The sequence below is a fragment of the Salvelinus alpinus genome, chromosome 30, assembly GCF_045679555.1.
Source record: "Salvelinus alpinus chromosome 30, SLU_Salpinus.1, whole genome shotgun sequence".
Classification (NCBI taxonomy): domain Eukaryota; kingdom Metazoa; phylum Chordata; class Actinopteri; order Salmoniformes; family Salmonidae; genus Salvelinus; species Salvelinus alpinus.
The window spans coordinates 24,789,383-24,802,408 of NC_092115.1; positions in this window are offsets into that span (position 1 = coordinate 24,789,383).

Consider the following 13,026-nt stretch of genomic DNA (forward strand, 5'->3'; position numbering starts at 1 on the left):
GTGTTAGCGAAACAGTCCTGTGTCTTAGCATCCGCATCCGTCACTGGTTTATTTGTTTATTTGGATCCCCTTTAGCTTTTGCAGAAGCAGCAGCTACTCTTCCTGGGGTCCACAAAAAAATACAAAACATGAAAAGTAAAAAACACTGATACACTGACAAGGACAATTTCAAATACAACGATATACAAACAATACCAAAAAAATACATTTAAAAAATACATCAAAAAATGGTGTGTGTGTGTTTGTGTGTGTGTCCCCTCACAGTTCCACCATTCCAGGAGTTGCTGTTTAATAAAAAAAAATTAAGGTAAACTATTTGCTTGGTGTAATTGGAGATGGAAGCTAAACTAACATATGGGATTGTTTTAAGGTGGTCATACCATAGATAATTTAGGCATAACAAATCTAGGAGATATAACAAAGCTCAGGAAATATTTTTGTTTTCTGGGCACAAACTCCCTCCATACATATCTCTAGCTTCAACGGACGGATTTTGATGCAGATTTTTTATTGTTACTTAGATTGAGGCATGGGTGCATCAATAGACTCTTAAGGATTAAGGGCAAGGCATGCTGCCAGCTGCAGCTTTGCTAGGTCTTTCTTTGCTGAACTTGACTATATTACCGGACAGTAATCAAGAAGGGACAAGGCCAGAGCCTGAACAACATTTACATTTTACATTTAAGTCATTTAGCAGACGCTCTTATCCAGAGCGACTTACAAATTGGTGCATTCACCTTATGAAATCCAGTGGAACAACCACTTTACAATAGTGCATCTAACTCTTTTAAGGGGGAGGGGTGGGGTTAGGAGGATTACTTTATCCTCCTAATCAACTAGAGCAGTTGATTTTTGTGTCAAAAACACAGAACATCTATTAATAGCATACATACCCCTCCCCATCTTCTCAACAACTTTGTCAGTATGACTTGCCCGTGATAATTGACCATCCAATTTTGTACCTAGGAGTTTAACTTCTTCAACTTGCTCAATGGGTACACCATTTATGTTCAACTCCAGTTGAGGTGTAGGTCTTAAAGAATGTTTTGAACCAAATACAATGCTTTTTGTTTTAGATGTATTTAAGACCAGTTTATTATTAATCATCGATTCTGATACTGACTGTAACTCCTTATTTTTAATTTCCATGAGCTCACTGGCTTTGGGTGCTGACATGTAGAGTGTGGAATCATCTGCATACATAGTCATTCTAGCTTTGTGCAAGACCAGTGGCAAATCATTTGTAAAAATAGAGAAGAGTAACGGCCCAAGGCAGCTGCCCTGAGGGACACCGCATTGTACGTATTTGATGTTGGAGAAGCTTCCATTGAAGAACACTCTCTGAGTTCAATTGAATAAATAACTCTCCATGTGATGGCAGGTGATGTAAAGTTTTTTACAATAACTATTTATGATCAATAACATCAAAGGCTGCACTGAAATCTAACAATACAGCTCCAACTTTTGTCTTATTATCAATTTCTTTTAACCAATCATCAGTCATCTGAGTCAGTGCAGTACAAGTTGAGTGCCCTTCTCTATGTTCATGCTGTGTCAGTAGTTAACTTGTTCTCTGAAAATAGCATTGTATTTGGTTTAACACAATCCTCTCCATCAGTTTTCTAAGAACAGGCAGCAAACTGATTGTGCAGCTGTTAGAGCCAGCAAAGGATGTTTTACAATTTTAAGGCAGTAGAATTACTTTAGCTTCCTTCCACACCTGTGGAGACATACTCCTTTAGACTTTGGTTAAAGATAAAGCAAATAGGAGTGGCAATACAGTCTGCTACCATTCTCAATAGTTTCCCATCAAGGTTGTCTATACGTGGTGGCCTATCATTATTGATGAATAACAATATTTTTTCCACCTCTCCCACAATAACTTGAGCAAATTCAAAACAGCAATCCTTCTCTTTCATTATTATATATTTTATTCAAAAATATGATGGTTCTCTGTTCAATGTCATCCACTTTTTCCACTTTACAAGTGAAATAGTCATCGAAATGATTGCCAATATCAAAAGTTTTTGTAATAAATGACCCATCAAATTGATTTAAGGTACTCCAAAGTTTTTCCATTGTGTTTTATGTCATTTATCTGTGTTTGGTAATATAATATCTTCTTCTTTTTGTTAGGTTTAGTCCAACATTTCTCAATTTGCATTATGTCAACCAATCAGCTGAGCAGCCTGACTTGTTTGCCATCTCTTTTGCATAATTTCTTTGAACCATACAATTGATCAATTCATCATCAATACAGGAGGGTCTAACAGTTATCACAGTTAGTTTCTTAAGAGGTTCTTAACTGCTGTGTCATCAAAGGAATTATCTAAATCAGTTTCAGAGATGGCCAATATATGAATGTTATCCGATGTTAGCAAGTTATTGATTTCATTAACCTTATTTCTAAGGCTACATATATTAATATGGGCTATTCTTAATCCTTTCCTTGGTAGCTTATCGGGAATATACATAATATGGAGACAAAAATGTTTTGCTTGTAAGTAGGAAGCAGGATAGAGTTATGGTCTGATTTGCCAAAGGGAGGGCGAGGGAGGGCCTTGTAGGCGTTTCTGTGTATGGAGTAAAATAAATCTAGTTTTGTTTCCTCTAGTTGCACAGGTGACATGCTGGTAAAAATTTGGTAAAACAGATTTCAGTTTCCCTGCATTAAAATCACCGGACATGAGCAACGCCGCCTCTAGATGTGCATTTTCTTATTTGCTTATGGCCCTATCCGGCTTGGCCCTATCGGTCTTAGTGCCATCATGGTAAATAGTATGGTCTGCAGCTTATCATGAGGTATTCTAACTCAGGCTAGCAAAACCTTGAGACTTCTTTAACATTAGAGATCGCACACCAGCTGTTGTTAACAAAGAGGCACACCCCTCTTCTCGTTATCTTACCCGAGTCTGCCGTCCCGTCTTGACAATGCATAGAAAAACCATTGAGATGTACGGTATATTGTCCTTGTTCAGCCACGACTCTGAGAAGAATATAATATTACAGTGTTTCAGGTCCCATTGATAGGATAGTCTCGAACAGAGCTCTTCTAGTTTGTTCTCCAGTGTCTGCACTTTTGCCAATAGTACAGGGGGTGATGGTGGTCTATTTTTTCACCAATGTCGCATCACCTGCCTCTCTTTCATCGTTGCTTCCTTTTACAAGTCCAGGGGATTAGGGCCTGGTCCGGAGTAAGCAGAACGTGCAGAGCTGTCGACTCGTTGAAGTGAAAATGTTCATGCAAGTCGAGGTTAGTGATCGCTGTTCTGATGTCCTAAAGATGGTTTCAGTCATAAGAAATTATGGCGGAGATATTATGTACAAAATAAGTTAAGATCAGCGTAAAAAAACACACACAAAATAGCAGAATTGGTCAGGAGCCCATAACAGGGCTACTATCCACTGCAGTGCCAACTTTAACATCTGACTGAACACTAAGGAACGCATACAGTGAGAAGTGTAAAATTATATAGGACTGGTTTCCCGTACACAGATTAAGCCTAGTCCTGAACTAAAATGCTATTTCAATTAAGATTCACCTTTGAGCATGCTTTTTTAGCATGCAACTTATTATGTGACTCGTTAAGCACATTTTTACTCCTGAACTTTATTAGGCTTGCCATAACAAAGGGGTTGAATACTTATTGGCAAAACATTTCAGGTTTCCATTTTTTATTAATTTGTAAAAAATTCTAAAAAGATTATTCCACTTTTATGTTATGGGATATGTTGTGTAGTCCAGTGACACAAAATCTCAATGTAATATATTTTAAATTCAGGCTGTAACACAACAAAATGTGGGAAAAGTCAAGGGGTGTTGTAACGGCTGTCTTCCAGGGGTGAAGGAGAGGACCAAAGTGCAGCGCGGCTAGTGTTCAACATGTTTAATACAGAACAAGTGAAACACTACAAACAACAATACAAAATAACAAATGTGCAAAACCGATACAGACCTATCTGGTGCAGAACACAAACACAGAGACAGGTAACAAACACCCACAAAATCCCAACACAAAACAAGCCTCCTATATATGATTCTCAATCAGGGACAACGATTACCATCTGCCTCTGATTGAGAACCATATTAGGCTGGACATAGAAACAGACAAACTAGACACACATAGAATTCCCACCCAGCTCACGTCCTGACCAACTAAACACATACAAAACAGAAAACAGGTCAGGAACGTGACAGAACCCCCCCCTCAAGGTGCGAACTCCGGGCGCACCCCTAAAACTCAAGGGGAGGGTCTGGGTGGGCATCTGTCCGCGGTGGCGGCTCCGGCGCAGGACGAGGACACCACTCCACCACTGTCTTTGTCCCCCTCCTTAGCGTCCTTTGAGTGGCGACCCTCGCCCACGACCTTGGCCTAAGAATCCTCCCCAAGGCCCCCACATGATTTAGGAGGTAGCTCAGGACAGAGGGGCAACTCCGGACTAATGGCAGATCCGGACTGAGTGGCAGCTCCGGACTGAGTGGCAGCTCCGGACTGAGTGGCAGCTCCGGACTGGGGGGCAGCTCCGGACTGGGGGGCAGCTCATGACTGGGGGGCAGCTCATGACTGGAGGGCAGCTCATGACTGGAGGGCAGCTCATGACTGGAGGGCAGCTCATGACTGGAGGGCAGCTCATGACTGGAGGGCAGCTCATGACTGGAGGGCAGCTCATGACTGGAGGGCAGCTCATGACTGGCTGACGGCTCTGGACGCTCATGGCTGACTGGCGGCTCCGGCAGATCCTGTCTGGTTGGCGGCTCTGGCAGATCCTGTCTGGTTGGCGGCTCTGGCAGATCCTGTCTGGTTGGCGGCTCTGGCAGATCCTGTCTGGTTGGCGGCTCTGGCAGATCCTGTCTGGTTGGCGGCTCTGGCAGATCCTGTCTGGTTGGCGGTTCTGGCAGATCCTGTCTGGTTGGCGGCCCTGGCAGATCCTGACTGACGAATGGCTCTAGCGGCTCCTGACTGACGAACGGCTCTGACGGCTCGGGACAGACGGATGGCTCAGACGGCGCTGGGGAGACGGATGGCTCAGATGGCGCTGGGGAGACGGATGGCTCAGATGGCGCTGGGGAGACGGATGGCTCAGATGGCGCTGGGGAGACGGATGGCTCAGATGGCGCTGGGGAGACGGATGGCTCAGATGGCGCTGGGGAGACGGATGGCTCAGATGGCGCTGGGGAGACGGATGGCTCAGATGGCGCTGGGGGGACGGATGGCTCAGATGGCGCTGGGGGGACGGATGGCTCAGATGGCGCTGTGGAGACGGATGGCTCCGATGGCGCTTGGCAGACGGCCAGCTCTGACGGCGTTGAGCAGACGGACAGTTCAGACGGCGTTGAGCAGACAGACAGTTCAGACGGCGTTGAGCAGACGGACAGTTCAGACGGCGTTGGGCAGACGGGCAGTTCAGGCGCCGCTGGGCAGACGGGCAGTTCAGGCGCCGCTGGGCAGACGGGCAGTTCAGGCGCCGCTGGGCAGACGGGCAGTTCAGGCACCGCTGGGCAGACGGCAGACTCTGGCCGGCTGAGACGCACTATAGGCCTGATGCGTGGTGCCGGAACTGGAGGTACCGGGCTGAGGGCACGCACCTCAGGGCGAGTGCGGGGAGGAGGAACAGGGCTCTGGAGATGCACTGGAAGCCTGGTGCGTGGTGTAGGCACTGGTGGTACTGGGCTGGGGCGGGAAGGTGGCGCCGGATATACCGGACCGTGAAGGAGGACACGCGCTCTTGAGCACCGAGCCTCTCCAACCTTACCAGGTTGAATGGTCCCCGTAGCCCTGCCAGTGCGGCGAGGTGGAATAGCCCGCACTGGACTATGCAGGCGAACCGGGGACACCACCTGTAAGGCTGGTGCCATGTACGCCGGCCCGAGGAGACGTACTGGAGGCCAGATATGTTGGGCCGGCTTCATGGCACCCGGCTCGATGCCCAACCTAGCCCTACCAGTGCGGCAAGGTGGAATAGCCCGCACTGGGCTAAGCACGCGTACTGGGGACACCGTGCGCTCCACCGCATAACACGGTGTCTGACCAGTACGACGCCCTCTCACTCAACGGTAAGCCCGGGGAGTTGGCTCAGGTATCCAACCCGGCTTCGCCACACTCCCCTTTATCCCCCCCCCCCAATAAATTTTTGGGTGAGCCTCTCGGGCTTCCAGCCTCTCTTACGTGCTGCCTCCTCAATCCACCGCTCCTGGGCTGTGGCTGCCTCCATCTCTTCCCGAGAGCGGCGATCTTCTCCAACCTTAGCCCAGGGTCCTTCTCCGTTAAATATTTGCTCCCATGACCACTCCTCCTGGTACCGCTGCTGCTGTCGCTGCTGCCCGTTGCCACGCTGCTTGATACTTGTTTGGTGGGTGTTTCTGTAACGGCTGTCTTCCAGGGGTGAAGGAGAGGACCAAAGTGCAGCGCGGCTAGTGTTCAACATGTTTAATACAGAACAAGTGAAACACTACAAACAACAATACAAAATAACAAATGTGCAAAACCGATACAGACCTATCTGGTGCAGAACACAAACACAGAGACAGGTAACAAACACCCACAAAATCCCAACACAAAACAAGCCTCCTATATATGATTCTCAATCAGGGACAACGATTACCATCTGCCTCTGATTGAGAACCATATTAGGCTGGACATAGAAACAGACAAACTAGACACACAACATAGAATTCCCACCCAGCTCACGTCCTGACCAACTAAACACATACAAAACAGAAAACAGGTCAGGAACGTGACAGGTGTGAATACTTTCTGAAGGCACCGTATATGCTATATGACATATACAGCATTATACAAAGCAAAACGTCAGACCTTGGCATGTCAGCATATCCAAATAAATTATATCTCAGTTTTCTACATAGCTTTTGCTATGTCTTGTTGAAGTGTCATCATTTACATTCATGTGTTTTCACATATCAAGTTTGATCCTTTGAAACAAAAACATAAACTACTGTCAGTTCTGTATATCAAATTGTCTGTGTGTTACAGTACTATATATGAGCGTCGTTACTCCAAACAACCGTCTTTAAATACAGCACTGTGGGAACAATTGGGATGACCGGGGTCTTATGAAACCTACTAAAAGTGTCTTCACGTCAAATGTGTGTTATTTATCCCTGCTGTGTGTGACGTTACCTTCACTGTATGATGGGACCAGGACATCTGGACTAGGAGGTAAGGCCAATGCTCTGGTCAAAAGTAGTGCACTATGTAGGGAATAGGGTGCCATTTGGGACGCAGTCTCTGTCTCCATTAGGCCGACTGTCAGGCCCCTATTTAAAAGTCTCCCTGTTTTCTGTGAAATAGTTTTGTGTAGGAGGGGGAGTATTGTTCTATGGGTTTGGAGAGAAAGATGGATCCAGCTGCACACACACGTGTGCTAGCACATGCACAAATGCACGTACAAACACACGCACACACACAGAGTGGAGACACGCACGCACACACACAGACACATACACAAGGCTGGAGAAGCGAAACACATGGCTGGTTTTCTGGCCTGGGTGCAGTGTGGTGTGTGAGGGGGCTAGTTAAGGATGATTTACTCCCGTTCTGGGATTCACAGGATGCCTCCAGTTCAACTGATTTCCCAGAGCCAGCGGAAGCTGCTACCAGCCACAGCAGGCAGGAATTCTCATCCCATCCTCATCATCCATGTGTCAGACAGGCAGGCAGCCCCACAGGCTGGAGGGGGGTAGGAGGGAGGCAGACGGAATCAGGGCAGGGTACATGGAGCTACCTGTCTGCTTCTGATCTTATGGGGTTTAAATGGTAACGTAACAGCCCTGTCTCACTGGCCGAGACGAAATATGAATCTAGCAATTCCCCAGGCTTACCACAAGGGAGAGCTGTTACAAAGAGTCAAATCTAATTCTCAAATCAGATCTAAGTAGATATACATGTATAAATAATACTAGGTGAATAATGGGTGTAAACCCGGTGTGGTTGGGTTTTGTTTACTTTTATATTGGCCTCTTAATACACACAATTGTTTCCACACATTTTATGGTGCTTGGAGTTACAGTCCTATGGGGAAATTAGCAAATGCTGAAACATGCTGAAGTATCACTTAGTAGAGAATGTATTTACAATAGTGATAGCATAATTATTTTTATGGTGTGAGACCATTTTATTTGGAGTGAAACCCTATTACCTTGCTGAAGAAACAATGTTTGACTTATTAGATTGCATGGTTATTTAAATTACATTTTCCACATATTCAATTCTTTGTTGTTTGTCAATAGAATTGTTTCAGGTAAGCTAAATGTTAAATGCGTGCTGTGATATAGAATTATCTTGTGATAATACAGATGTAGGATCTTAATTTGATCACTCTTGTTGGTGAGAATTTTCCTGCATGGCAGTAAATGCAAACTTGTAGTTAGCATTCAATGTTTAAAAATGCTTCTAAAGTTTGTAATTTCCTCTTTAAAATGTCAGACAACCCCTAAATAAAATGTCCATTAATGATAATCTAGATAAATATTCACATTTCCTGTTGCTTCAGGATTATTTTTCTGCTCTAGCAAACTGGCTCAAATGAAGATCCTACATCTGTAACATGATGTGTTTGAGAGTATCTTGGTGAGCCAAAATGAGTCAGGGCTGTGACCCTAGTATAGTCTCAAGGGCCACTGTGGCTCCAGCAGGTCATGGTGTAGTGTAACATCCCAAATGGCACCCTATTCCCTATGTAGTGCACTACCCTGGTTAAAAGTAGTGCACTACATAGGGAATAGGATGTCATTTGGGACACAGACCAGATCTGCAACGATACCTGTTTACATTCAAACAGCTCTGGTGTTGAAGGAACATCCAGGGTGGAACTCTGCTTGTTTGTATCTGCTTCAGTTGTTACTCCATTTCAACAATATCACATGTGGCCTCACCTAGCCATGGGTGTTCCTGCAGGAAGCCACATCGCACATAGAGAAATGCGTGCGCACACAGACAAAATGTATGCACACACACACACAAATGCATGCACATATGCGTCCACAAACACACCCACACACACACACCTTGCCCACATTACACCACACTAGGTGCTGACAGGACCACACATACTCTCACACAAAATGTTTGGAATGCTATAAACATTTATTTAAACAGAAAATAACATGTCTTAAAGGAAAGAGTAACTACACGTACACCATAGTAAGGGATAAAACATGACCAATAAATGTAAATATTTTGGATGTGTTGTCCAAAGTCTGGATATGTTTAAATGTAAAAACCAGGCAAAGCGACCTATGTGCTGTTAATTGTAAAGGGATTTCTGAGGAACCCGTCATCTCCCCACCATTTGCAGCCATGTTTGTGTCTTGTCTTGCATTTCACTGTAACATGTAACCCAGACATATTGATGGTTTGAGTTACTGCACTGCTAAGCATAATAATGCTTTTCTTAATCTACACTGAACAAAAATATAAACACAACCTGCAACAATTTCAAAGATTTTACTGAGTTACAGTTAATACAAAGAAATCGGTCAATTGAAAGAAATTCATTAGGCCCTAATCTATGGATTTCACATGACTGGGAATATAGATATGCATCTGTTGGTCACATATACTTTTGTGTATATAGTGTATGTGGACAGCCCTTCAAATTAGTCGATTCGGCTACTTCAGCCACACCCATTGCTGACAGGTGAATAAAATCGAGCACACAAACATGCAATCTCCATAGACAAACATTGGCAGTAGAATGGCCTCACTGAAGAGCTCAGTGACTTTCAACGTGGCACCTGTCCAGCGAGTCAGTTCGTCAAATTTCTGCCCTGCTGGAGCTGTCCCTGTCAACTACGTGCTGTTATTGTGAAGTGGAAATGTCTATGAGCAACAGTGGCTCAGCCGCAAAATGGTAGGCCACACAAGCTCACAGAACAGAACCGTCGAGTGCTGAAGCATGTAGCGCGTAAAAATGGTCTGATCTCAGTTGCAACACTCACTACCGAGTTCCAAACTGTCTCTGTAAGCAACTCAGTACAAGAACTGTTCACCGGGAGCTTTATGAAATGGGTTTCCATGGCCAAGCAGCCGCACACAAACCTAAGATCACCATGCGCAATGCCAAGCGCCAGCTGGAGGGGTGTAAAGCTCGCCGCCATTGGACTCTGGAGCAGTAGAAACGCGTTCTCCGGAGTGATGAATCACCCTTCACCATCTGGCAGACAGACTGGCCCCTTATCTTCAGTGAAGCATACAATGACATTCTTGATTATTCTGTGCTTCCAACTTTGTGGCAAGTTTGTGGAAGGCCCTTTGCTGTTTCAGCATGACAATGCCCCCGTGCACAAAGCGAGGTCCATACAGAAATGGTTAGTCAAGATCAGTGGGGAAGAACTTGACTGGCCTGCACAGTGCGCTGACATCAACCACATCAAACACCTTTGGGATGAATTCGAACTCCGACTGCGAGCCAGGCCTAGTCCCCCAACATCAGTGCCGACCTCACAAATGCTCTTGTGGCGGAATGGAAGCAAGTCCCAGCAGCAATGTTCCAACGTCTAGTGGAAAGCCTTCCCAGAAGAGTGGATGCTGTTATGTCAGCAAAGGGTGGACCAACTCCATATTAATGCCCAGGATTTTTGAATTAGATGTTCGACGAGCAGGTGTCCACATACTTTTGATCATGTAATTGACCTATAAAAAAGTAGGGGCATGGATCAGAAAACCAGCCGGTTTCTGGTGTGAACACCATTTGCTTCATGCAGCGTGACATCTCTTTCGCATAGCAGGCTGTTGATTGTGGCCTGTGGAATGCTGTCCTACTCCTCTTCAATGGCTGTGCGAAGTTGCTGGATATTGGTGAAAACTGGAACATGCTGTCGTAAACGTCGATTGAGAGCGTCCCAAACATGCTCAATGGGTTTCATATCTGGTGAGTATACAGGCCATGGAAGAACTGGGGCATTTTCAGATTCCAGGAATTGTGGACAGATCCTTGCTACATGTGGCTGTGCGTTATCATTCTGAAACATAAGGTGATAGCAGCGGATGAATGGCACAACAATGGGCCTCAGGATCTCGTCACAGTATCTCTGTGCATTCAAATTGCCATCAATAAAATGCAATTGTGATTGTTGTCCATAGCTCATGCCTGCCCATGCCATAACCTCACCACCACCATGGGGCACTCTGTTCACAACATTGACATCAGCAAACCGCTCGCCCATACACATATCTGCCCGGTACAGTTGAAACCGGATTTCATCCATGAATATCACACTTCTCCAGCGTGCCAGTGGCCATCGAAGGTGAGCATTTGCACACTGAAGTCGGTTACAACATCGAAATACAGTCAGGTCAAGACCCTGGTGTGGAAGATTAGTACACAGATGAGTTTCCCTGAGACGGTTGTGCAAACCCACAGTTTCATCATCTGGCCTGGTGGCTGGTCTCAGATGGTCCCACAAGTGAAGAAGCCAGATGTGTAGGTCCTGGGCTGGTGTGGTACACTTGGTCTGTGGTTGTGAGGCCGGTTGGACGTACTGTCAAATTCTATAAAATGACGTTGAAGGCGGCTTATGGTAGAGAAATGAAAATTATTTTCTCTGGCAACAGCACTAGTGGTCATTCCTGCAATCAGCATGCAAATTGCTTGCAAATTGCTTGCTCCTCCCACATCTGTGGCATTGTGTTGTTTGACAAAACTACACATTTTAGTGGCCATTTATGCGCACCAACAGGGATGTAAACAAATTTGTGCACAACATTTGAGAGAAATAAGCTTTTTGTTTATTTCAGCTCATGAAACATGGGACCAACACTTTACATGTTGTGTTTATATTTTTGAGAGGGAGCGAGAGAGAGCGAAAAAGTGAGAGGGAGAAAGATGCATGGTCCATGACTCAGCCCAGGCCCTGCTTTGTTGGCCTCCTTCCTCTGTTTAATGAAATCAGAGTGTGTGATTTGAGCATGGTTGTATATGGTGTAGTCCCACCCATGTTTGTTCTGCCAGCAGACTGCTCACCCTGTGAAGGTGGAGGACCTCACACAGAGCTAAGCCAAAGCCACAGTTCTGCTTCCGACTTCACTGCAAGCCTGGCAGACACTTCAGGGAAACAGAGGATTTTTTAGCAGAATTACAGTGCCTGGCCAAATTAGCCCAAAGCCTGGTGAGTAATGTTCTCACTAAAGCTGTGATTAAGACAGCTGGATATCTGTCTCGATGACAAGTCTTTCTCTTCAGGCGATGTGTGCCAGCATACCTCCCTCTTAGTCTGGGAATTATTCAGTATTTAAGTAAGGCCTAACTTAGTATAATATATGTGTTTGTGTGCCATCTTTAATTCACTCAAGTTACAGGGCTCACAGTAACATACTACCACTCAATCTAGTAGCGCTTTTCTAAATGTTTTGATGGATCTCATAATCAGCATGATTGCGAACATAACATATTTATCTCAGTAATTCTCTCCACTGATCCTTTTCGATAAACATACCAAAGCATGAAGACAACTTTAGATTAACACAAAATAGTTATTCTACAACTATACACTCTCCGTTTGTCCAAGACATTTCAACATCATTCAAGGGAAATCACAAATCACTCTCCTTCATGTAATCCGGGATAAATAACATGTTACTGGACTTGATTCCAGACTTTTATATCCTCCCTTTAGCCCGAGGCTGAGATGTACTGCTTCCCTTCATCTGTAATGATGATGTGACTGTTTCTGGCCAGCTCCACATGCCAGACCACAGAGCAGAGGGACCCAGGCATGCAGAAGAATGGACATGGGGCCCATCCCAAATGGCTGCCTATTCCCTATATATTGCACTACTTTTGAACAGAGCCCAAGTAGTGTGCTGATTAGGGAATAGCGAGCTACTTGGGACCTAGCCCAAAAGAGAGATGGAACATATGTTGTGTAACAGGAGGACAGTCAGCGACATGTAATGAGTGAGTCAGTGTGGATTCTGCCCCAGAATGCCTCTGGCTGGCCACTGCGTGTGTGTGCGTGGGGACACCCAGTGGAGCTGTGGCTGTCTGCAGTGTGCGGAGGCTGAGGGG